This window comes from Amphiprion ocellaris, chromosome 24 (genome assembly GCF_022539595.1).
Source record: "Amphiprion ocellaris isolate individual 3 ecotype Okinawa chromosome 24, ASM2253959v1, whole genome shotgun sequence".
In the NCBI taxonomy this organism is placed as follows: Eukaryota; Metazoa; Chordata; class Actinopteri; family Pomacentridae; genus Amphiprion; species Amphiprion ocellaris.
In genome coordinates, this window is record NC_072789.1 from 3,616,261 (window position 1) to 3,642,647 (window position 26,387).

At 39.0% G+C, this 26,387-nt stretch overlaps 1 long non-coding RNA gene across 3 annotated transcripts in view; it reads right to left on the reverse strand.

The window, feature by feature from the left end:
• Nucleotides 1-26,387, reverse strand: part of LOC118471517 (uncharacterized) — a 105,394-nt gene that overhangs the window by 55,985 nt on the left and 23,022 nt on the right. For all 3 annotated transcript variants that reach the window (XR_004848841.2, XR_004848840.2, XR_008600701.1), the window contains one exon: nt 16,109-16,205. This is a non-coding gene — a long non-coding RNA (uncharacterized LOC118471517). The remainder of the gene's footprint in view (nt 1-16,108; nt 16,206-26,387) is intronic.

Below are 26,387 nucleotides of genomic sequence, written 5' to 3' on the forward strand. Positions count from 1 at the left end.
TAAGCTACTGGTACACTAACAACCTGAAGGCTTTCACATGCTGCCGTTTCAGGATGTACTGAGCAAAGGTTGACAAAAACGTGGAAAGAAATGTGTATTGTGTTGCCCGAGATCTCAGCATTTTCCACAAGTTTAAGGATCCCCACTAATTGGGTCGTATACACTGACCATTTATCCAAAATTCAGACACATATTTTAACCATTTATCTGTTGCTTTCAGTTGATTATTTCTTATATTAACTAACTTTTTAGGCTTCTCTGCTTTTTCGTTGCCAAGTTTTAATGTAATCTAGACTTCTGCAGTACGAGTAGCGCCTGACAGAGGAAGGAAATCACTAGTAGAATATTGTAAAATCATAACATTGTAACATTGTAAATATTGGTTTCACCCTTCAGAATCTAAACACACTGAACTAAAAATTTAACATGTGATGTAAATAAATGCGTAGACCTGAAGGAACGTTCGCAGACAGATGGATGTGCAGTGTAGGTGGGAGGAGGCTGAGGGAGGTTTAAAGGGAGGATTTATCAGGCCTAATCTCTCAGCAAACCAAACAGATCAGTCTCCTCTTAATGCACAGATATACACACACTTGTGAGTATATTTAGCTCAGTAGCTTGCTCCCTCTTCTCCCCAGCCTTGTCCTTGTTGGTGAAAGTGGCAGAGGGAGAGAGAGTGGAAAACAGTGTTGTCAAGCTAAAAAAGAGGAAGAAAGAGGAGAATGATTGAAGAAGCGAGCCTGGAAGAGAAAGAGAGAAGAGGAGGAGAGTCTTCTTAGAAGGCTAAAAGGATTAGCCCTCTCATCTCTCCTGGATCACAATGTTTCCTGGGCTATGTTTGATCAGTGATTGTGTGTGTGTGTGTGTGTGTGTGTTAGTGTGTGTGTGTTAGTGTGTGTGAGAGAGAGAGAGAAAGAGCGGGAGATGTTTGCTCTGATATTTACGCTGCCTCATCCTGATCCTATTACACGGCAATAAACATCAGCTACCAACATGGGGATTACGGAGTGTGTGGAGATGTGTGCAACACTTATGGTTTTTGGCTGGACCTTTTATAATCCTTAGAGAACGACAGCCTCTCTGTCACTAACAAACACACACACACACACACACACACACACACACACAATGGTTTGTATTACTATCTATGTCAGGACCACAGTAGCATCATATACTGTACAGTAAATCTGTATATTTGACTTCTGATAAACACATAGTGCAGGGGTGTCCAACTCATTCTAGTTTAGGGGCCACATTCAGTCCAATTTGATCTCAAGTGAAATCAGTAAAATCAGAGCATGATAACCTATAAATAGGTCCAATTTCTTCCTTTGTTTTAGTACAAAAAAGTACGTTATGGAAATATTCACATTTAAGGAATTATCTTTTTACAAAAAATCATGAACAACCTGAAATTTCTGAAGAAAAATATATTCAATTTCAACACCATTATGTCTCAGTTTATCATTTACACTTTACAGCCTGCAGATCACAGAGTGTCTATAAAGGAACACAGCATTTAGTCACAGCTGTCTGGAACTGAGCAATATAGTATTTTACTTTATGGTCAAAACAACAACAACAGACAAATGAGACAAAATGAGACACAAAACGACGAAAATAAGACACAAAATGAAAACGCGACAAGCGACCAAAGTCAAATAGACAAAAAACTACAAAAACAAGACAAAGCATTATAAAAATGAGAGAAAACAACAAAAATGAGACACAAAATGCCAAAAGAACAATGAGCAATCTAGTATTCTACTTTATGATCAAAACAATTTGTCATGGTCTAGAAATTATTTTAAATTTATAGTTTTACAAATTTAAAACCTGCAGTTTATGTCTTCTCTGTAATTTTTTCACTTTGAGGGCCAGATTGGACCCTCTGGAGGGCCGGTTTTGGCCTGCGAGCCTAATGTTTGACACCCCTGACATAATAACCTAGAGCCTAACAACATATGTTTCCCATATTTTTAAATGGGAATGAATTTTAAAATCACAACCAAACCTCGAAGCATTGACAGGGAATGAAACTCACAAGTCAAGTGATATATTTTCTAATATTTTGACCAAGTTAAAAGTCGTCAACTTTGTTTATATAGCACATTTAAAAAACACCCAAAGTGTGCTTTACAGTTCAAAACAGAAAACAAGACATAATCCAGAGAGTACATGTGAGTCTTCAGTAGGGACTCGAAGGTATCAAGAGACCGAGCAGTTCTAATTTGAACAGATAAGTGGTTCCACAGACTTGGTGCAGCCACAGAAAAGGCTCAGTAGCCTCAGTTTCTGAGTCAGGATCTGGGAACTTTAAGGACCATCTGATTGGCCGACTTCAAGGATCAAACTAGACCACGGACGGTTAAAAGCCCAGATAGATAAGAACTCATTTAACACCTTAAAAACAAGCAATAAAGTCCGTGTTTACGTTCTTTGTTAGTACCTTCCGAAACGCCTTCCTATTCAGTGAAAACGAGGAAAAGATTGGTTAAAAGAAACCAATGTTACCTCCTTTTAAACATGGGATACAACGACTGGGGATGTAATGAGAACAGATGTTTGGGTGCGTAGTCGATAGCAATATTCTGAAAACATGATGGTACATATTTTCTCTGGTACCAAAAGCAAGTCCAAGGCAGCCTACTGAGGATTGAGGTTTCTCTAGAAGGTTGTCGACAGGTAAGCACAGCAAAACATCCACTACAACTATTGGAAAAAGAGAAATTTAGTGCTTGAGTTGATGACCCGTACTAAGTTAAAGACTGGCAAAAGTGTCACTTACTCATTGTAGGCTAACACAGCAGTAGCTAATACTGAGTTTGATTTTTTTTAAGACATGACATTGTTTGAAATCCCAGTAATGTGTTTTTTATGACTTGAATTCTCCATCCTAAGTGTATTCAAATGAAATACATTCATTGTTTTATTTTTTGCTGTGCTGTTAAAATTGCTATCAAGAATCGTTGAATTTTTGTGGTATCGGTGCAACTACTATCCTGACCCCAGAAATCTCAGACAAAAACATCATGACTCTCCAAGAACAATTATTACTCATGATTTACAAAAAAATCTAAATACACAAGACTGAATCTATGATATATTTTTGAGAGAAATCCCATTTGGCAACACTTTAAAACCACTTGATGTTTTTCCATCTTTACCTTCTTAAACCGACCTGTCTGTCGTCACACTCCTTTCCCTCCCTTTTTCCTTTCTTTCTTTCTCTACTATTTCTATTCCTTCACACCATCCCTCCTTCCCTCCCCCCTCCATCCACCCTCTATCCCTCCCATCACCTTTCTTTCTTACAGAAAATCTAAAAAGGCTGACATGCAAATGGGGCTTATTAAATCCTATTAGGCCGTCTGTCACAAGCCAGCAAAGAGAGGGGGAGAGAGTAAAAGGGGGAGGGAGGGAAGGAAGGAGAGCAGAAGAGAGAGACGCTACAATTAGAGGAAGGGAGAAACTGAAGGATAAAATGAGGGGAAAAGAGGTTTGAAGGTAAGAAAGTGAGTAAAGCTGCAAGCCACTGTGTTCTTATAGGTTTCTACAGTACATTTAAATATAAACAGCATGTACAGTGTCAGTATAAATCGCATTATAAATCCTGACTCATTTACTTCCACTTCAAAATCATTTTAACACTAAATGTGTAAGATGTGATCAATAAACGCATGTAGCTCAAATAAGCCTCGTACTGAAGTGTCATAAAAACATTGTCTCGTGAATAAAAAGTGGCAGCTGTGTAGTTCAGCTTTAATATCACATTCACACAGCTTTCAGTGGTGAAATCAAGAGGAGAAGGAACTGCATGTCTTTGTCACTGTATCACTGGAATAATTTTGAGACAAAGAATTCAAGCCTTTTCAGGCTCAAAACAAGCCTCTCAGCTCACATTTTGTACATGAAAGAAGTTCTCATGAAAAGAAGACCTGCTTTCCTACTTAAGGGTTATAATTTTGTAAATTAACAAAAAGTAATATAGTATAACATGCAGGAACTATGTGGAGTATAGCAAATCGTGCATACCTAAATGATGAAAGAGTTTTAGAAATCTATCATTAATAAAATATAATTTGGTTCAACAGGTTCTCCCTATACACAGATAGGCCCACAAAGAATGAAGACTTCCTCTACTTTTTTATTTAAGTTTAACATCTTGTTTGCTTATGTGAATGTATTCCTTCTTTGGTGAATGGCAGTTTATGTGTTGACTTGTGTATGCCGTTAAATAGTTCATTAAAATATAGAATTAAACTATAGAATTACACAGCCAGAATAACCTCGACAGCCATAAGCAAATTCTGCTAAAATGTCCTCCTACCTGATATAAACTATTTACCACGACCACACAGCCACATCTGAAACCACAATCCTCCCTCTTTTCACCCTCCTGATGTCCTGGGGTCATTCCTGAAGCCAAGTAAAATCTTTTACCGTCATATACTTCCATGTAAACAAGGTCTATTTGGCCCTAAATTCCAAAATGAAGGGGAAAATTTGTGGTAATGGGCAGGACTGAAGTAAGACTAAAGGTGTAACACAGATTTGATTGACAGTTTATACTATATGCTTTAAATAACAGTCAAACCAGGTGGGGTCATTTTTGACCCCAGAGGACAAAAGGTGTATGGCAACTTGGAGGACATTACAAGGGTTAAAATAGACTGCTCCATCTGCCAAATAAGTCCTTCTATAAAGTCAGTCCACTGTTTAACATATTACATTTGTCTGGAACTGGAACTAAACCTTAATCACTGCCTTAAAATTAAGTGCCTCCATACCTTTGGACTGGACTGATCACCACAGGGGTTGCTGCTGCTACGTTTTCTTTCATGCACAAGTATATGAACACATATTCATATTTAATGTTTTTATCTTTTTATCTGGGGGGGGGACACACGCGAATATTCGGATATTCGGGTCCAGCCCTACTTTTGTGGCTATTTTCATCCTCATCAACTGAAAACGCTGCACAAATCTACTTAGTAAGAGGGAGGCAGGGCCCTATATAACTTGTGTAGTGAGCATTTTAGACTGTCTGGGACACTGTCACCTGCTTAACACGACAGAAATGTGGTAGCAACTTTTTTAAAAAGGTAAAAATATGGGATTTTCATGGGAAAATATTCAATCAGGAGGACAGTGGGAGAGAAGAGCAAACCGCAAGAGAATCCCAGGAAAAAATGGAGCATTGACCAACAAAAGAAAATGAATATTGTACAGTATCTATGGTATTGATTGCACAACTTAAGAGGCAGTTTATCAATTTTCATATGAGAATAAGAAGAGACTGAAAACCAATGGCTGCATGGAAGAGTTGGATGCAGAGTAAAACTACAGCCGTGCTAGGAGCTAAGCGATAATGCCGACGTTCTGATCTTAAGCAGATCAAATAAACCACATTTATAGTCGTAGCTTAACATGTTAACATAAGAACATTTCTGATTCATTTAAACACAGAGTAGAGCTTAAGTTGATGAGGATGTCAACAGTTTTGTACATGTTTGGCCAAAACTGAAAGTACTGAACAAACTGAAAAAAAGAGTGAAAAGAGGTTTTAACTTCCATAAATAACTTTACAGAACTGTCAGTATGTGAGATTTCGATCCGATTAAAGCAACATCAGTGCCTCCTCTTTCCTCTTAATCATAGCGCCTGAGCCATGTACGTGAGCAAACACTTCATGTAATATAAATTTGCTCTGGGCAAGATATTACAGGTTATTACTCCTTGTTCTCCCTCTCATCCCTCACTTCTCCTCTCTGTTGCTCTTTTTCTCTTTTTTTGCTCTTTTTCAATGATGAGACAGAAAGGAAGAAGGCTGCCTTTCTCCCGCCTGTCAATTATCCCCTGTCCGTCTCTCCGTCCAGCTTAATTGGCGTTTGGGAGACGCTAGCGTTGTCCCAGCGGGCTCGTCCAGGACAATGGAGGCCCATATAGCTGACCGGCCCTCGGCTCAGCCCAAATTGAATTGGAAATCTTCCATCTTCTCTTTAGCATAACAAAGGGGGTGCAGGGTTTTTAGACAAAGGGCCCGTTTTAATGGAGAAAATCAATCTCTTGGAGGAAGCGGCGGCATTGTCTCCCATCAGCTGTACAGGTGTGTCTCGCCCACGGCGGCCTTAATCAGAGGTGGCAGGGGAGAGATCTGGAAGCTACATCTCTGTCACGGTGGGGAAGACTGGCAGTCCAGGGGGAGGAAGAGAAGGAGGGAGGAAGAACAACATGTGTCTTTATCTAACTACAGAATCTGCTCCGCTCTTCCGCTATGGGCACAGCAAAGGTTACAGGTTTAGATGGACCGGACTGCACTACAGCGGGTAAAGAGAACTCTTCTAGGTGGAGTTAACAATGCAGGAGGTGTGAACCAAGAGCACAACACGTTAAAGACCTCTTTCCCAGATGTCAGATCTAACAGACTGGTCGGCACATCGACAAGGATGTCGAGTTTGTCACACCATTAGAGGAACTTTTACCTCAACATGATACTTTGAGAAGACTTGAGTCTTAACATTTTTCTATGACTTGATCTGGTCTTAAATGGCTTAATTTCAACTTAATTTAGCCCTAAAACACTTGTGACTTTCCCTTATTAAGACTTCCACTGACAGACATCCAGATATGCACTGCTTGTTTACGTCATGCTGGCTTTACTGCCTCCTAAAAAATCTGGAGGAATCTTGAAGTCATGCAGATTCTCGCTGTACTGCCTGAAGAGGTAGAGCCTTTTCAAAGGAGGGATATAAAATCTGCCTTCTATTCAATCAGCCAGAAACAAGCATGATGCCAAAAGAGAAGATTTGGAGAGACGCGGATTTGGTGGCTGAGATTGTTGTCCGACGACAATGTTGAGGAGGTACCAGTGAAGACGGTGGATCACCTCGAGCGCAGAAGATACTGTGGATTACGGTGGCAACCAGATTACTGTCCTCCTGCTCTGCCTTTCACATGTGCACACAGAGAATCTGTGATTAGATGGCACAGTGGATCAAGGGGTTAGTTTAACTAGAACGTCCCATCTCTCACTGATGTGAATGGTTGACTATGTGACTGTCATTTTTTGATATTCAAAGTATTGTTTTTTCAATTAAATGCACAAAAATAGTAAAATATATTTTCAAAGTCAAAGGTCTTAATCAGCTGTTGTCATCAATATGAGCCAGTTGCCACTTGGATTTTACTAAGCAAATAGGTAAGAACCTTCCATTGGATAATTACTGCAGTGATGAATATGTTTCAGCTGCAGCAGCTCTTTTTAATCCTAGCTGATGCAGTTTGGAGCTTCTCATTTCTTAAACAACCATGTTGGAAGACATTCTGTGGTCATGGAAAGGATGTTTAGCTGTTTTAGAAGAGTCAAATTATTGGCCTGCATCAAGAAAAGAAAACAACTAAGGAGATGAAACTACTAAAATCAGGTCAAGAACCATTCAACGTATTATTAAAACCTGAAAGATAGTGGTGAACCATCGGCTTCGAGGAAGAAATGTGGTCTGAACAAACTCTCGGATGACATTTGGTGCAATCATAACAAATCAACAGTAGAATTCACGGCTATGTTTAATAGTGAAAGTAAGAGTATTTCCACACACACAATGCGAAGGGAAGTCAAAGGAATAGCAATTTTGGGGCCACTTAATGATGAATATCAGAAAATTTGGCTCTTGTCCAGGGGGTGTGGTGGTCGTGGTGATCATTGTCAATCATCCGACAGCGTTAGCATTAGCACGTATATCTCCTTCTTCACATTTTGTCGTCTGTTTACAAACTAGGGCTGGCCCGGATAGCAGTTTCTGGGCTCCGGATATTCGGGCCCCATTAATGACGAATATCCGAATATTCGGTCATTTTTCATCTCAGCCGATTTGAATCGTCAAACATTTGTATCGATTTTTAACTGTAACCCTAGTAGACACTACACAGCAGTTGGGGTACATAAAGAAAGCCAACCATGCAGGCTTACAGTTAGACCTAGGACTAATTCAGAACCTGCCATTAACTAATTCATGTAGAGGAGGCCAGAGCACCCTAAGAAAACCCACATGAGCACAAGAAGAAGATTCAAACTCCTCACAGAAACCCTCCAGCAGACCAGCAGGTTTAAAACAGTTCAAACAAGGCAACAAGAAATCAGTTGTGTCATTCAAAGTTTGGCTTATCAGCAACAGTTAGACATATGTGGGGAAAGCAGTCAGCAAATCTCACGTCTCCATCAGTTTTCCATAAACAGATCTTTAGAAGTTCACGTTTTCTCAAACATCTACAAGTATTGATTGACTGATTACTTGTGTAGTGTTGCAGTGATACAGTTAAACACAACTCCACCACAACAGATCTGAAACTCATGTGTCCAGTTCTGCTGCACCAAATGTGAAAAGTTTCTTTTTATTTATTTTTTTTTGCATTAACTTGGACAATGGAGTCCTACCTTTTGCATTAAAGTGTAATACGAAGTGAATGATTTCATTGTCTGACCAATATTTTCCAATGAGGCCATAATCTGCCACAGCCAACTGACACAGTTCTCCCTCAGTCTGTTTCCCTGACTTTCTGTCAGTGTCTCTCAGCCGCTCTGTCGGTGCTGTTAAGGAGTAGTCTTTCAGGTCTGGGTGTTTTGATAAGGTGAGTGTTTGTGTTTATCTGCGCACTCCCAGCTCTGTGCATTACCATGAGAATGGTTTAAGCTCTCTGCTAATCCTCCGTGTCTCTGTTGTAATAAATGTCTTCATTCACACACAGTGCAGTGGAGAGGGGACAGGAAAACATATCGCCCTCCCAGCGATGACGCAGTCAGACATGTCACCTTGTTTTGACCATAAAACTGTGGCGTCTGTCTTAGACCAACCAACACCTTCTCTATGAAAAAAAAAAAAGTATAACGGATAAAAATGTGACAACATGGTCCTTGTAGCAATACTACAAGTTTATACTGTTAGCAAATAAAAGTTCTGTCACACTGGTTTTGTTAAAGGCTCCCTTCAGTAAAGTGTTTTACCTTGCTAACATGTCCAGATAGTGTTTTTTTGTTTCGTTGTTTTCTATGCTGACAGACATATGTTAAGTAAAATAAACAGTCAAACGACATGGGGGAGGATTTCCATCTTGAACATGGCGACAGACTAAAAAACCGAGACATAAAATGACAAAAACGAGACATGAAACGACAAGACCGAGACATGAAATGACAAAAACGAGACATGAAACGACAAAACCGAGACAGAAATTGACAAAAACGAGACAGAAAACAACAAAATTCAGACATATACACAGCAGCATCTCTTCGCCACTATGCAAGGTGTAATTTAGAGCACGCTTATTTAAAAAACCAAAACTGTACCAGAATTAGTCCGTGCAAATCAGATAAGCAACAACATTAAAGCACCTGATCCTTAAAGTCTCATATTTACACAGGCTAGTGGTTCAGTAGCCGATATACAACAATACCCGGTATAACAGGAATTATAAAATTCACTTATGGCATTTGGTTTTAATGCCACCCCAAATTTTCACTGCAAAATATCTGGAGGCACCATTGACCTGCATACATCTGCACATTCTGGAGGCATCAGCAATGACACTTCCATGTAGACCATGTACAGCAGAGAAAGACTATTTTCATGGAAAAACTGAAACACGGAGGTGAGTTTTTAGAGGTCCTGAGAGGTACTTCGATATGTGAACAAAAGGAAGACATATTTCTAAAAAGAGAGAATAATTTTCAGTTCGACTGTCAGACTCACAGGTTGAATCACTGCTGAGTTGCATTTAAATTTCAGGGAGTAGGACGAATGCGTCACACAAACCTCCTACAATAGTGGCTCATGTCAACCATGCAAGGAAAAGGTCTGCTCATCAGTAACTTTCTGATCTCCACTCATGGACAATCAAACCACCAACTCCATGACAAACAGATGACCAGCTCATACTTTTACCAAACACAAGAATATTATCGCTTAAATTCAACTGGACTCAATTAGTTCCTGCTGAAATTAATTTAAGGACACTATTTTAAGTTGTTGGTAAACTTGTACTGTAGGTATAGTTAACAAATAAGAGGAAATGACAAAATCAAGACACAAACCAACAACAAGACACAAATGACAAAAACAAGACACAAAATGACAAAAACGTGACATAAAATGACAAAAATTAGACACAAAACAACAAAAACGAGACACAAAAGACATAAAGAAGACACAAAATGAGACAAATGAGACACAAAATGAGAAAAATGAGACATAAAACGACAAAAATGAGACACAAAAAAAGTGGATCTGCCTCTTTTAATATCATTTAACATGATCCAACGTACTCTTCCCAAAAAGGGCGTTCGCTGTGTGTGTGGGTGCATTTTAAAAGAGATAATTCATGCTATTTCAAACCTCTCTAGAGCCTGAATGTTGTATAATCTCTGACAATGGCAACCAAATTGAAACAAAATGATGGTTTAATGCAAAGGCCATTTCTCTGACAGTCGCAAACCTACTGAGCAGCAAATGGAAAGCTTTCATGGCGCTCGTGATTATAGGGTGGGAGAGAAAAGTGAGGGGTCTCGAACTCTTTAGTCGATGCCCAGTACCCCCCTGAAAAAAATGGAATATTCAGGTGGTCTCAAAAATGTAACTAGTGATTTGGTCCTTGTCTGTACAGCCTGTTAGGGTGCTTTGGTGACAACAGGGTGTAGAGGAGATAAGACGTTTGTTTTATGAAATGTCACTGATGTAATTCACTGGATTCAAATAAGGTTTTCTTAACCCTCCTGTTGTCCTCATTTATGGGCACCAAAAAATATTGTTTCCTTGTCTGAATAAAATCCAAAAATTCTGCAAAAAATTCCCCAAATCTATGAAAAATTTGCAAAATTTTCAGGAAGAAAATTCCAAAAAATTCCTTAAAAGTTTCCATTAAAAGTTTTATTTTAAAAAATCCCCAAATTTGGCAAGAAATATATTTTTTTAAAAAGTAAAAAAAATAAAAATTGTAAATATTTTCAAAAAATGAATACAAATCTTACAAAAGAAATTCTAAAAATATCTAAAGTGATTCCATATATATCAGTAAAAATTCTAAGATTTTCTTTAAGAAGATTAGGGGGAAAAAAATCAACCAAAACCCAGCAAAATTTGCTGGATTTTTGTTGATTCTTTTTGTAAATGTTCTTAAGAAACATTTTTAACATTTCTTTTTTCCACCAAAAAATGTTTGAAGATTTCCCAAAAATGTTGAAAATGTGGACATCAGAAGTTTCACTGTTAAAATAGATATATTTTTTCCACATTTTCAAACTTTAAAACGGGTCAATTTTGACCTGCAGGACAACACAAGGGTTAATGGATCACTACTGCAGCAAACACTGATTCTCCACTCACTTTCTCAATGAGCCATTCTCCCAGCTTCTCTCTCTATTCTCCCTCCCCCATATCTCCCCTGGGACTCCCTCCCTCCCCCCCATCACCCAGAGTTTTCCCCACACAATGCAGTCTATTAAAAAGCCTTTAGCGAGGCTCTGCCTTCATGGAGATGAGGGACAGGTTTAGGGTAAAGGTTGGAGTGTTGTGTTTGTGGTGTGTGTCTGTTGATGTAGCATGTAAGGTCTTTGAATTTCATACCAAAGGGCAAGGCGAAATGTCCTACAATCCCTTACAATCCTACACAAATACATCATGTACTAATAAGGGTATTACTACATGCTGCATCTATATTATTCATTTTACTTCTACGTGAAATGACATCATTCTCAGGTGTTACAGAAGAACAAGCAGTAAGTCCCGCCTACAGTAAGTCCCGCCTACAGTAAGTCCCGCCTACAGAGCTCGACACGAAATGACAAAACCGAGACACGAAACGACAAAATTGAGACACGAAACGACAAAAACGAAACACAAAACGACATAACCAACACAAAACAACAAAAACGAGACAGAAAACGACAAAATTGAGACACAAAACAACAAAAACGAGACAAAACGACAAAAACGAGACAGAAAACGACAAAATTGAGACACAAAACAACAAAAATGAGACACAAAACGACAAAAACGAGATAGAAAACGACAAAATTGAGACATACACAGCAGCATCTCTTTGCCTCTATGCAAGGGGTAATTTAGAGCATACTAATTTAAATAACGAAAACTGTACCAGAATTAGTGTATAGATCAAATACATCATGTACTAATAATGGTATTACTACATGCTGCATCTATATTATTCATTTTATTTCTATTCGAAATGACATCATTCCAAGGTGTTACAGAAGAACAAGCGGTAAGTCCCGCCTACACAGTTCGACTGACAGCTGATCTCTTCAAGAAGCAGTTCAGAAGCACCACAGATGAACACCAAGTAGAAAAACCAAGGATCTAAACAGTGAACAGCTGTGGGGATCCCTGGTTTACCCTCTTATACACACTTGTAAAGAGTCGCATGAAAATGTGGAGTATATTCCTTCAGTTAAATTAGATTATATATATGGTGCTGTGGCGAACTAGTCATGACATTTGTATAAAAAGAACTTATAATCTTAGCATATATGTATATAAATGTCTAATAACAATATTTTACCTTTTAACATTGAGTATTATTAGGGTCAATATATAATTGAGGGACTTTTGAAGTCCATGGGATATATCTTGCATACATTTTTATTAAAATTTTTAAAAAACAATGTTTTTTATGTTCATTTTGAGCATGTCTTTACAAATTCCATCATTATTTATTATGGAAACAATCACTTACTAATAAAAAATGACTGGATATCACTAAAATGTCAACTAAATAACCGTCCCAATTTAATAACAACCACCTTCTAATTAGCTAAACAATAATAATATGAGCTTATTCAAAAATAGTTTTGATTGTATTCTTTTTATTAAGTTGAGCTAATCATGACAGATATTTCCTTTTTGGCAATATATCAAATTTTATATGGAAAATAACATTGTATCTGTGTCTGAGAAATCACTTTCAACTAAGTTCCCCATTACAAAAACACCTCTCATGGAAGTGTGTTAATTCCAGATCACATGACCTGCTCCACATGATGTCATTTCCTCCTGAAGAAAAGTAGTAGCATATTAAAGAAAATGTCTCCCTTTTTCTCCAAAACTGTTCGGCTGAAACACTCGTCATTCAAACAAGCACAAATTGTGACTCTATGGAGCCAAGGCCATGGAAGTCTATCTGAGGATCAACCATTTCTTCACCCAGAACATTTCTGTCAAGACACTTTGTTAAGAGCAAAGGTCAGGGCAGAGAAACAAGTGCAAGACACAGACCAAGACAATAAAATAGATATCTGAAACGTACAGTTAGCCTTTGCTTTCTCTTCTGTTTGAAGAAGATGAAGGGATCTGCGAGGAGGAAGGTGAGATGGTGAACCTCTTCAACACCTTTGATGCTCAAATGGCAGCAGGAGATCAGAGCAGCAGGAGATGGAGAAAGGGAATAGAGGGAAGAGCCACAACATGCTGCAAAGACGGTGGACAGAAAAGGGAACATAAATGGGAGGATGAGAGTAAGTGTTCCAGCAGTAGAAAGACAGAGCTGGAGATCCGTGGGAGCAATAACGTCCATGTCAAAGATATCTTTCCCTTCCTGTGTTAAGTGCACTACTAGTGGGGTATGTCAAAGCAGTGCATTTAGTTTGGTGCTGTGCTTTATGTTCGCACAAACACATGAAAGCCACATAACAGCAAGGATCTAGATGCTGACATATGTGTGTGTGTGTTTGTGTGTGTCTATTTACCACAATAAGTAGATTGTCTAGCCAACATTCATCTTTCTGTCGAGCAGCCAAATGGAAAATTACACGCTGGCATTGCTTCTGTGCTGCGTACACACACACAAACACACACACACCTGTGCATTGCGAGGACTGTCAGTGACTACATTCTTTCCCTAACCCCAAAATAACTTTGATCTGAACCCGTACTCAACTGGGTGCTCAGACCAAAAACAGCCCTGCTTCAAAAAAAGTGAGTCTGAGTCAGACTTCTGAATGCCAAAACTCTGCACAGTCATTTATAACACTAGAAGAATGCATAAATACTGTCACAGTAGGTGTCTTTTCTACTTGAGCATTAAAAAACCTGGGAATTAGTGTAAATGTACAAATTAAAAACAATAAATCTGAACAGTTTTCATGCTGGACTGAGGCACAAATTGGTGCTTCACTAAGAGCACAATGTGATGATGTGTAATCGAAACAGACAGCGAATAAATGGTCACATACACTGGATACATAAAAAACCTGATCTGATAAATCTATGGTTAAAGGATAGGGCTGGAAGTAATCAACATTTATATATCTTTATAGCTTCTCACTTTTGTGGTACTCTTATTTCCCACTGTTTAAATTTAAAAAAGAAGTCTTTTATAGCTGCTCACTGTAGATTTAGCAAACCTTATTTAAAAATATTAAACATTACATCTGTTGAGGACCATTTTCAGCTGGAAAATGCCAGTTTGGTGCTCTAAAGGCCTCTACTCACTGTGCAGTTTTAATCTTATAAGTTCACAGCTTGCTACACTGTACAACATGAATCTAATAATCTTTGGGCACAACGTGAAGTTTGCTCTGTGCAGAATGCATGATGAAAACGCAGCTGAATCACAGCCTACGATGTACGTGAGTCGACGTGAATGTGCAAGAATAAAACGTCAAAAGCGTGCAACGTCCATCCATGAAAAATAAACAACCGAAGCATGAACGGAGTGCCTACAATCATAGAGAAACTAGCAAAACATGAACGGAGCCCTCGCCTTGCTAACATTTGTGTGTTTGGAGAGAAACCCCCCAAAAAAAAGGAGGAGGAGGAGAATATGGACGCGGTCATGGCTCGGAAAGAGAGGCCAATCTGGGATGTCAATTTTAACCTGGGAGCTGCAGTTCTGCCGCTATATCCTTCCATGTTTCATCCTTTTTTTGTCTGGTTGTGGTACGAGCTGGAGGACACGTCAAAAAGGCTTCTGCTGCTACAACTCTACTAGACTGTCGTGTGCGTTTGCCATTGTCGCCGCAAATCATCTTTTTGGGTGTCGCGCTGATCAGTACATCATTTCATCCTGCATTTCTATTGGTTAGTTAGTTGTCGTACGTCGCAGCAGCATCACACTGTGAGACGATCACCCCCAATTTCTGACACTCAGAATTTTATCACAGCTTGTCTTTGGTCGCACGACCACGACAACAGCCGTCCTTGAACCTGTCTCACAGTGCAACGTAGGATCACCGATTTAGAGCCACAACCAAAGATATCGCCACGATTCTCTCACGATTGCCATCTTTCGTTTAAAGCAGTGTGTGTGTGATTGACTCCCTTTAAACTGCAACTGTGTGAACCACTGAGGTGTTGTAATAGTTTTTTTTTGACAGAAATAGATCTCAAAGAAAGAGAGAGACAGTCAAAGTATTATTCAAGCAGACTGACTCGAATACAGGGGATTCCTGTTAGGACGAACAGGTGTATTCAAATGATTTAGCCTCAGTGGGACTTCATCAAGAAACCGACAACTCATTTGAACTTGTCAGAAAAAGGGTGATTTTTGGAAGATTTTGTGTATTTTTTGGAACATTTCATGGGTCCAATTTTGTCAGGAAACCCACGAGTTTTGTTTTTAAACTGAAACTGGCAAAATATTGTAATTTATTTACAATTTGTTCAATTTGTCCAACACAAACCCGCATGCAAAATACAGTTCATTACGAGCACACACTTGTGGTTCGCAGCGGGATGAGAGATGGATGGGCAAATATTGAGCTGTGACAGAGTAAACAATGCCCTGGTAACCAGATGGCTGGACTGACACACATGCACACACTCACACATTTGATGGCGTCTATCAAAACTCCATAACTGGTGGCTTGAAAGAAAAATGGAGACACTGTAGGAAAGCCGTATCGAGACAGAATCAGAGCTGAGATATCCTCTGCTCATTTATCATTGTCTCTTTCCAGATCTGAAATCCTTCTCTGTATCTATCTATCCAACACACTGTTTGATATCTTTATCTATTTTGCTCTCCATTTCTGTCCTTCATGCTTGGAGATTAAACAAACTTCATGAAGTCTAAAAGCACAAGTAAATCAGTCCCTTACCTTTACTGAACTCTTGTGTGCAGGATCACAAGGGGTTAAGGTCGATCGTCGCTACATAAACCCTGGCAACTGGGAGGTGTTCAGACCAAAACCAGCACTGTAAAAAAAAATGCAAGGAATACAGGTAAAGTGACCATGTACAGACAAAATCCAGAAAGTCCAGTTTGTATAAAAAGACAGTTCAAATGTAGTGACCTTGGTGTCAATCTGACTTATTTTCAGAGAAACAGAAGCATAAAGACATTGGACTGCCAGCAAAAAACAAAAGCATAGCAAACCTTGAAAATCCACACAAAAGGATTCACAGCAGTAACTGCAGATTGTAAAATTGTAAAACTATAAATTTAAAATTATTTCTAGACCATGACAAGTAGTTTGGATCATAAAGTAAAACTAGATTGCTCATTGTTCTTTTGTCGCTTTGTGTCTCATTTTTGTCTTGTTTTTGTTGTCTTTTTTGCCTGACATTTGTCTTATGTTTTTGTCGTGTTGTGTTTCCTTTTTGTCTCACTTGTGTTTTTTGTCTTATTTTTGTCATTTTGTGTTTTACTTTATTTGTTGTTTTGCGCATCGTTTTTGTCGTGTTTTCTATTTCTTTTGTCATTTTTTGTCTCGTTTGTGTCATATGTAATTTTTTGTCTCGGTTTTGTCTAACTTTTTGTCTTTTTTTGTTTTGTGTCGTTTGTCTCTGTCATGTTGTTTCTCATTTTTGTTGTTTTGTGTCAAATTTTTGTAATATTTTGTTGTTTTTTGTCTTTTTGTCTGACTTGTCATTTTGTGTCTCATTTTTCTCCTTTTGTGTCTCATTTTTGTAATATTTTGTCTTGTTTTTGTTTAGTTTTTTTGTCTTTTTTGTCTGACTTGTCGTTTGGATCATAAAGTAAGTTTCAGATACCTGTTATTAGATGTTTTGTGCCTTTATAGAGACACTGATCTGTAAGTTGTCATGTGTAAATGATAAATTGACAAATAATATTGTTGAGATTGAATTTATTTTTCAGGTTGTTCATAATGTTTTGTTAAAAGATAATTCCTTAAATGTGAACATTTTCAGAACATACTTTTTTGCAGTTAAAGGAAAAGTTTGGAGGTGTGATTATTTATCGGTTATTTTGCTGTGATTTTACTGGTGTAGCCCACCTGAGATGAAACTGGGCTGAATGTGGCCCCTGGACAATGAGTTTGACACCCCTGTGCTAACCTTTTACAACGCTACCATAATGAGTAGATCCAGGAGAACACTTTCAGTGAAAGAAAGAGATTTCTAAAAGAGATAGATCACCAAGATACACCAAGCAAACTGCAGCTAACCATATGCTGATGATTATAAAGCTACAGTTCAGAACGGTGGACAGCTTCAGCACCACGGCCAGCGACTCACACTTCTGCCTCTTCTTTTTCTACTCGGCACATCTTTGACACGACACTACATTACTACTTGATCAGTTGTGGACTTGAGAAAAACATTGTGGAACAAAGAACTACAGCTGTAAGTCTTTAGACACTGTGACATATACTGTGGGATTTCAGAGACTACCTCGACTCACTCTGATTTGAATGATCATAGCAGAAGGTTGTCAAATAAACCCAACAATGTAATTTTCTAATGATCCACAATAATCTGGCCCCACTGTAAGGCCCAAGTTTTAGGTAACTTCTGTGTGGTAAATATGAGCTTAAATTTGCTCATTTTGTACTTCTAGAATGTGTTTGAGCAGCTTCAATGATAGAGCTGGGACACAATACCGATACAGCGAGATATCAGTTTTGCAATAAATATGTTGTTTTATCACATCCAATCCCTCAGAGGTGGATTGTAGTAACGCAACCAGATTTGATTTTTAGTTAAAGAACCTTGCCAGCCCCTTAATTGGCTCTAAAGTACTAACAGCGCTGTTTCAGGAGGTAGTAGGTTTCAAAAATTATTTAAGACAAGCACAAAGAAATCGTGTCATGCCGTACCATTCACACAAATTCACACGAGCAATCCCAGCGACACACACAAACACACACCTGTCAGCTGTTAAATATGCCGAGCGTTTATCTTCCATAGGGCAGCGCTCCAGCCCTATCACGGCCGTAAAGAGGGCAGGCTAATAGACCCATGATTACAGAGCACTTCACTCTGCTCGCCCTCGATCAGTCGGTCCTGCTCTTTTTACACCTTTACTACCTCCGATTGGATCCCTCTCTCTCCTCACATCTTCATTAACAGATGTAGGGTCTCTACACTCAGTTTTGACTGAAGCTCGAGATGTCAAGATGTTCAAGTCCTCGACATCCTGTCTGTTTTATCCCTTTATCCATATTTCCTTTTACTCCTATAGCAAACTTTGATTTCAAAGGGATTTAGGTTGTTAGGTTTATCTTCTTGTGGAGTCGACTCTTAACTTATAGTTTAAAATCAATGCCTTTTTTAATCTGTGTTCATTCCATATTAACCCTTGTGTCGTCCTGCGGGTCAAAACTGACCTGTTTTAAAGTTTGAAAATGTGGGGAAAAAAATATATATTTTCACAGTGAAACTTCTGATGTCCATATTTTCAACATTTTGGGAAATCTTTGAACATTTTTTGGTGGAAAAAAAGTAATGTTAACAATGTTTAAGAACATTCACATAAAAATCAACCAAAATCCAGCGAATTTCACTGGATTTTGGTTGATTTTTATGTGAATGTTCGTAAAGAAAATATTAGAAGTTTTATTGATATATATGTCATCACTTTAGATATTTTTAGGATTTTTTTGGAAGATTTTTACTCATTTTTTGAAAATATTTACAAGAATTTTCTTGCAAAATATGGGAGATTTTTTTTTTTTTTTTTAATAAAACCTTTAAGGGAAACTTTTAAGGAATTATTGGAATTTTCTTCCTGAAGGTTTTGCAAATTTTCAGAAATTTGGGGAATATTTTTGCAGAATTTTGGCATTTTTTTCAGACAAGGAAGCAATATTTTTTGGTGCCCGTAAATGAGGACAACAGGAGGCTTAAGGTGTTAAGCGTAGTTTAGCAAATAATCTGGAAGCAGGGAACATAAACAGCTAGTCTGGCTGTGTCCAAGGTAACAGAATCTGTCCATCAGCACTTCTAAAGCTCACATATTGATCTGTTTTATCTTACGAGGGTTGATCAAAAATTTCCAAGAAATTGGTGTACATGTGACCATCAGTGGGACCTGTGTTACACGTGTTTTTGGTGCACATTTCCACTTTCTTCATGGATCTCTGACAGGTGCAGAGAAGAAAACATAATATTCCATGTCAGTCAGCAGCCAGGATAATCCAACCTGCATGTTGAGGATAATCAGTGGCGTTAAAGGGGAGTCTGCACTACCAGAGAAAACTGCAATTTTCACTGAGTAAGAGTCCGCAATTTCCAAAACTAGACAAGGCTGCCAGGTCAGGAGGCACCAGACGGATGCTCGTTGTTTTCTTCAGCATTCACGTGGTTGTATGAACTATTCCACCAGGGTCAGACTGTCAATTAAGAGCTTTACCCTGAATTCGTCAGGTCTTTATCTTACCATGTGAAGTGAAATGCACTATGTACTATGAGATGAGATATGTTGTAAATTGGCGCATTATAAATAACATTGAACTGAATTAATTAGGACTGCAGCTCTAGATTATTTTAGTAATCGAGTATTCTATCAATTATTCTGGTGATTAATCAAGTAATCAGATTCCACGCTTGGCATGCGTGTTGTAGCATCAAAAGCGAAAGTGAGCGTGCTGTGCAACAGAAATAACCATCCTGGCAGAACACAGGTGGACACCTGCGGTGTATTCTACATATCTAGTATAGTACAGGGGTATTGTACATATCTAGTATAGTACAGGGGTATTGTACATATAAAGTACAGTACAGGGGTATTCTACATATAAAGTACAGTACAGGGGTATTCTACATATCTAGTATAGTACAGGGGTATTCTACATATCTAGTATAGTACAGGGGTATTCTACATATCTAGTATAGTACAGGGGTATTGTACATATAAAGTACAGTACAGGGGTATTCTACATATAAAGTACAGTACAGGGGTATTCTACATATCTAGTATAGTACAGGGGTATTGTACATATCTAGTATAGTACAGGGGTATTGTACATATAAAGTACAGTACAGGGGTATTCTACATATAAAGTACAGTACAGGGGTATTCTACATATAAAGTACAGTACAGGGGTATTCTACATATAAAGTACAGTACAGGGGTATTCAATTAAAACTAGAAGCCATGGGAACCCCACATGTATTTAGTTGGTGATGTAGAAATCACATAAATATGTTTTTATGTTTGGTCTGTTTAAACTGCTGCTACTGCAAATAAGAAGTCAAACGATCAGTAAATGCTCCTGTTTGAGTTTGATGCAGAAAGTCTGACTTAAACAAAGTTGAAAACCACCTTCATACCTGTTAACTCTGAGGGTTTAGTTTTTGTTGAGCCGACTTAAACAAAGTAAGTCTGACTATGTCAAACTGTCTTCATAGTTCAACCTCTGATCTGCTAAATGCCATAAAACACTAGAAAAGCTGCGCTAGTTAAAATAGAGGCGATATAGGTCTGGATATAGGATGAAGTCTGGGTCCAGTTAGTGACTTGGGGTCTAGTAGGTAGCTGGTTAAAGGAAGCCTGGATTCAGAGAATTTTGATTCGAGGAAGGTTAGTAATCAAATTACTCCAATAACTCGAAGAATTGTTTCAGCCTTAGAATTAATGTCTTGAGATGTATGAGGGGGAACATTCGGCGTAAAGGCATGTCAGTACACTTCTATGCAGAGTGTGCTCAGCAACAGCTACACACATGTTCTTTTCCACAACACAATCATGCCCACCTGCACGACTCACCACATTTCTCTCCCTGTGAATTCTACCTCTTCCCCAAAACGAAATGCAAGTTGAAGACTCGCTATTTTTATACAATTTAAGAGATTCAACGCTCATGGCAGAGGGTGCTCGATATGTGAACATAATGGGACTTGCAGGGTAGAAGCGGTGGAAGTGGTGTACTACTTGATGGTCACATTTAAGTCAGGTATGGTTCGTGTTTTGTCTTGAAACGTTTTGATCAACCCCGATATTTCCTAATACTCACAATTCAATCCATTTGAGAATTAAAGAGAAACAGCTGAAACATATAATCAATGTACAAGATACCCGTGAGTGTTGTCAAACCTGCACACCAACCCCCCTCAGGTATAACTTGTAATGGTAAGTAACTGATAATTGACGCGTTACCCACATGAAATACATCAAGCTCTGGATAACTAAGTGCAGAAACTACTTAGTCAAAGTAGATCCTTATGCAGACACATATGCATGCGTGTGCACACTCACAATTACCATATGCTGTTGTGGTGTCTTTGTATTCGAGGCCTAACCTGTATAATAGGTGTCACATTAGCAAGACAACAAATCAAACCATCCTTCATTTCCCAGGCCTCTCCTCGGCTCCACAGCTGTAGGCCTCTCTTTGTTGTCATGGGAGTTTCTAATTAATATGATAAATAAGATGGCGGGTTCGACTCCCTGATGCTTTTTAATTGGAGGAAGCCTTGAATGGCACGCGGGCAGAGGCAGAGATTAGCGGGTTATTTGCGAGCGTTTTTGTATGAGGGGAGAGAGCGAGAGAGAATTTTTTTTATCCTTGCAGTGATTTCCTGTTTCATTGTGATACCCAACTCAATGCTCGTAACACACACACACACACACACACACACACACACACACACACACACTGCTTTGAGAGACAGCTGACAGTCTGGTTGCATGAGTGGCCTTGTTAGCGCTTCCTGACAATCAAAACCACATTCACGTAGTTCCGTTTCCCCATGGGCTTCAATAGAACACATTATTTACCCAAATCCAACAGTTTTTAGACCATCTGCAAGTGCAATGATGCCACAAAAGGTGAATATTAAGAATATGATAGAGAGTAAAGCCATGGATTCTCACTCTTTGTCCACTTTTTGTCAAATAAGAAAGAGTTTTAATCAATTTCGGCAACTTTACTTTTGTTTTGGGTCTTGTTTTGCAGTGCATGATCAGTGTGTGTGTGTTTGCTTCATGGTATACTATGCACCACCTACAGAACACGAGAAAATCGGTCGAATATTTGACAGCTTTGCCTCCAGCGTTTACGTTTCACCAGCCCACTTCTCTTCAACATACACTCCACTCTGATCTCCTCATCCTCAGCTAATCCTGCACCATCTGAATCAGAGCAAACAGCCTGGAGGGGACAAACCGCTGTTGTTTTGCACCCATCTAATCCTTCCCTCCATCATTCTCATCTCCTTCTTATGTCTGACAAGGCTCCTCAACATCAGTGGAGATCAATGAAATCAAGAACGGCGATACAACCCCGGCAATCCAGAGGGGATTTAACTCCGGTTTCTCTGGGCCTATTTTAGTGTCGCGTGTCAAGCCTGAACAACTAAGAAAATCCTGTCTGGCTGGACAGTCAAAACCTCTTTCTCTCACTGTTTCTGAGAAATTAGAGCGTGTATCTTCAGAATAAATTCAGCTTTCTGGCAAGGCTGATGGTGTGAGGGAAGGAAGAGACAGGAGGAGAAAGGAAAAAGAAGGGAAGAGGGAGCAGAGAAGGCGACAGGAGATGAAGAGAGATTATTGGATGAGAAATGTGATGTAAGAGGGGATGTGAGGAGAGGAGAGGAGAGGTGAAGAAAACAGGAGGATGACGAGAACAAATTAGGGAAAAAAGGAGTGATGGAAGGGATTAGCGAATGACAGAGGAGCTAAGGTGATAAATACTGGACAAGAGGGTAAGGAAGATGACGACTCAAAGACAAATATGAGAAGACAAAAAAAGGAGGAGGAGTGGGAGAAAAGAAAAGAAATGACAGATTATTGGATGATTATGCAGGGATGGAAGGAATGGATAAAACAAATGAAAAGAGGATGAAGAGATTACTGGATGAAGGAGAAGATACAGTTTAGAAATAATAAAAAAAAAAGGAAAGACGATGGAAAACAAAAAAGAGAGAAGAGGCCAGCTCGGAAATAAAGTTTAAATAGTTAATTTCAACAGAAATTCCACAAAGGAAACTTGATGATTTCATAGCTCAAAAAGACAAACACCTCCAGGTCATTCATTCGCAGCATAAAACCCCTTTTAACTTTATAAAAACACAAAACCACATAGTACATTTCCAAGTTCTCGTAACTCAATTTTACCATCGTTTTGAAAATTCTAAATCCTCCTGTTGACACTTGGTGGTAAACCAGCTGCTCAGTTTTGGCCGACCTCTTGGAAAATTAACTAGACAAAAACGGCAGTTTGAAGCACTGCACAAGATTCTTTAGTAAAAATAACAGCTTGTACTTCAGTCATACTTCAACAAAATCAGATGACTCACTGCTGCACCAGAGATATAAATGGAATCAGTCACTCTGCTGTTTGTAACCATTATGACTGCAACTAACTAATAATCTGACAGTCGAATCGTCTATTACTGAAAGAATAATCAACTATTCCAATCATGAATTGTACAACTGTGCGATTATTTAGCTTTTAAATTGACCATGAGGTTGTTTCTGGTCTGTGCTACACAACAAAACAGACATTAAAGACGCCCCTAATGCTCTTTATTGCTGCTACAATACTGCAGCTTTACTCTCATGCACAACCAGAATGACAACATGGGGCTGCAGCTATCAATTAATGATTGATATTAGTAATCGAGTAGTCAATCGATTATTCTGGCGGTTAAACGAGTAATCCGATTCCACACTTGGCATCAAAAATGGAACTGATAGAACACATATAAGAAAACTTATAAGTATTTACTACAGAGAATATTCAGTTAGTACGATTAGTTTCACTTTGATTCAGCCACAAAGTGATTTCCTTCATTATGAGACAGCGTCAGACCTACATGCACTTCAGTACAATATCATGTTTAAATATATGAAGTTTGATCATTTTATTGTGCAGCTGTCTGTTAGAAATAATCAGCTGCATTGATCAGTAAAATTACACAGCATTCTTGTCTTACATAATTTCCAACTGCAGCGCTTTTTAATCATCATAAATTTTTATATTCCTCATTGTTCTCCATTAAAACAACCTGTTCGCAATCAGGTTATTTTGTGCAGAAAACAAGTCAAATGAGGCATTAAACGCTGCTGTTTGTGTGGACAAGTTTTAAGCAGAAAGTCTGCGTTAAAGAAAGTTGAAAACCACCTTCATAACCGTTAACGCAGACTGAGGTTTTAGTTTTTGTCGAGCCGACTCACACAAAGAAAGTCTGACGATGTCAAACTGCCTTCGTAGTTCAGCCTCTAATCTGCTAAATGTCGTAAACACTAGAAAATCTGCGCAGGTTAACAGAAGCATCCTGTCAAATTTAAAACCCCCTTACAATTTATTGATTATAGGTTCTGGTCTGAATAGAATGAGTGACCTGTGGATCAAACGAGGCCTCGATTCAGAAAATTTTGCCTCGAGGAATTTCATCATAGAATAACTCGAGGAATTCCTTCAGCCTTAGTTGGTGATATATATGCTTTTATCTGTTTCTAACCATACCGGGCTACTGTATCTGTCGTTTATCCTTCCCTGTGGTCCAGTGGAACACATCAGGCACAAAAAAAAACACATGCAATCCAATCACCAACTAATGCACAATAAACTTCACATGGGAGGCTTGTACTGACTCCACAAGCTGCACATGAACCTGAGTCCAACACACTCGGCTATAGGAGAGAAAACAAACACACTACAAAAAAACTGTGAAGATCAAGAGAGATTACTGAAGGAGATGTCGGAGAGGTGATGCTTGGAAGGGGAAGAGGAGTGAAAGACAAAAAGTGGATGAGAAATGATGAGAGATCACTTGAGGAAAAGAGGCAAGGCAAAAAGAGGAAATAAACAGAGAGAGAAGGAGGAGAAAATTTATTAAGAGGGAAACAGACAGGAGAGGATGAAAGGAAGGGAGGCGTTAAGAAAAGAGGAAACATGGGGATGAGATAAAGAAGTGAGTAAAGGAAAGAAGAGATAAAGAGGAGAGGAAACAAGGAGAGAAGATATAAAGCAGAGAGGAGAGGGAAAAAACACAGAAAGAGAGAGAGAGAGAGAGAGAGAGTTGCCACTTTGCCACTGCAGCATTTAAAGCTGTAATGACAGGCCAGAGAGTGATAAGAGACTCTGAGTGGAGAGGCCACTATAGCTGCTCTCCTCTCCCTGCTAACAACTGTAATTATCCAAACTCCACACTCACTACTATTGATCTCTCCCTGCGCTCCTCCCCCTCCTCCCCCTCCTCCCCCGGCCGGAGAGTGTGTGTCTCTATGTCTCTCCCTCCCTGACAGGGTGACAGCAGAGTGTGTCCCTCTCAGCACAAGAGTTGTTCACACCTGCTGCCGGTACATGTGGAGAGCAGCGACGAGGACTTGGACAAATACGTGACAGCCGCAAAACACAAATATTGGTGCAGCTCTGATGTTGCCCATCACGACGTGTGTTAAGTACGAGCAGTCTGTGTGTGTGTGTGTGTGTGTGTGTGTGTGTGTGTGTGTGTGCGCTCTCATGTCTCTCACACCTGGTTTGGAGAACACGGCTACAGCTTAGCAACAGCAGCGCCGTCGCATAAAGGGTTGTATGTGTCCATTTCTATTAAACGCACTTACGAGGATGGAAAGATTTTGACATTTTAACCTGCAGTGGATAGTTCTTGCTTGTGATTTATAATATACAAATACATATGTAAATGTAAGTGTTGCAATCTAGAGTGAAGATCAGTTATATTACTCGACTATACAGCCAAGTTCTGTCTTCTTTTCAATCATCTGAGCAACAGAAAAACTTTACACAGTGAGTAAACAATGCCAGCCCAAGATCTTCTTATTATTACGCGTTTTATAATTCAATGACTCTTCATTAACAGACGGGTTTTGCTCAGTTGTCATGGAGATGGATTTTTTTACAGGTAATATCTAGGGAGTGCGCAAACGAAGCGCCATAAGCATTTTTTAAATTCCTAAGATGCACCACGCAGAGCAGATACATTACTTGTAACAATTCAAGTTTCTCATGAAAAACAGCAAATATCAGCTTTCTCTCTTCATCATAACTTGACCAATGTGTATTTTTCTGTTTGTTTGATGGGGGTGTAATAGCCCAGATCTTTGAGGAGCATTAAGACATGTAACAAGAACACATTTTGCCTCACAGTGGCAATAAACTTCTGCAGCTTTAGGCGACGTTAAATGTGTCCTTCCAGCTAACAGAGCAATAAAAGGTGTCAGACAAG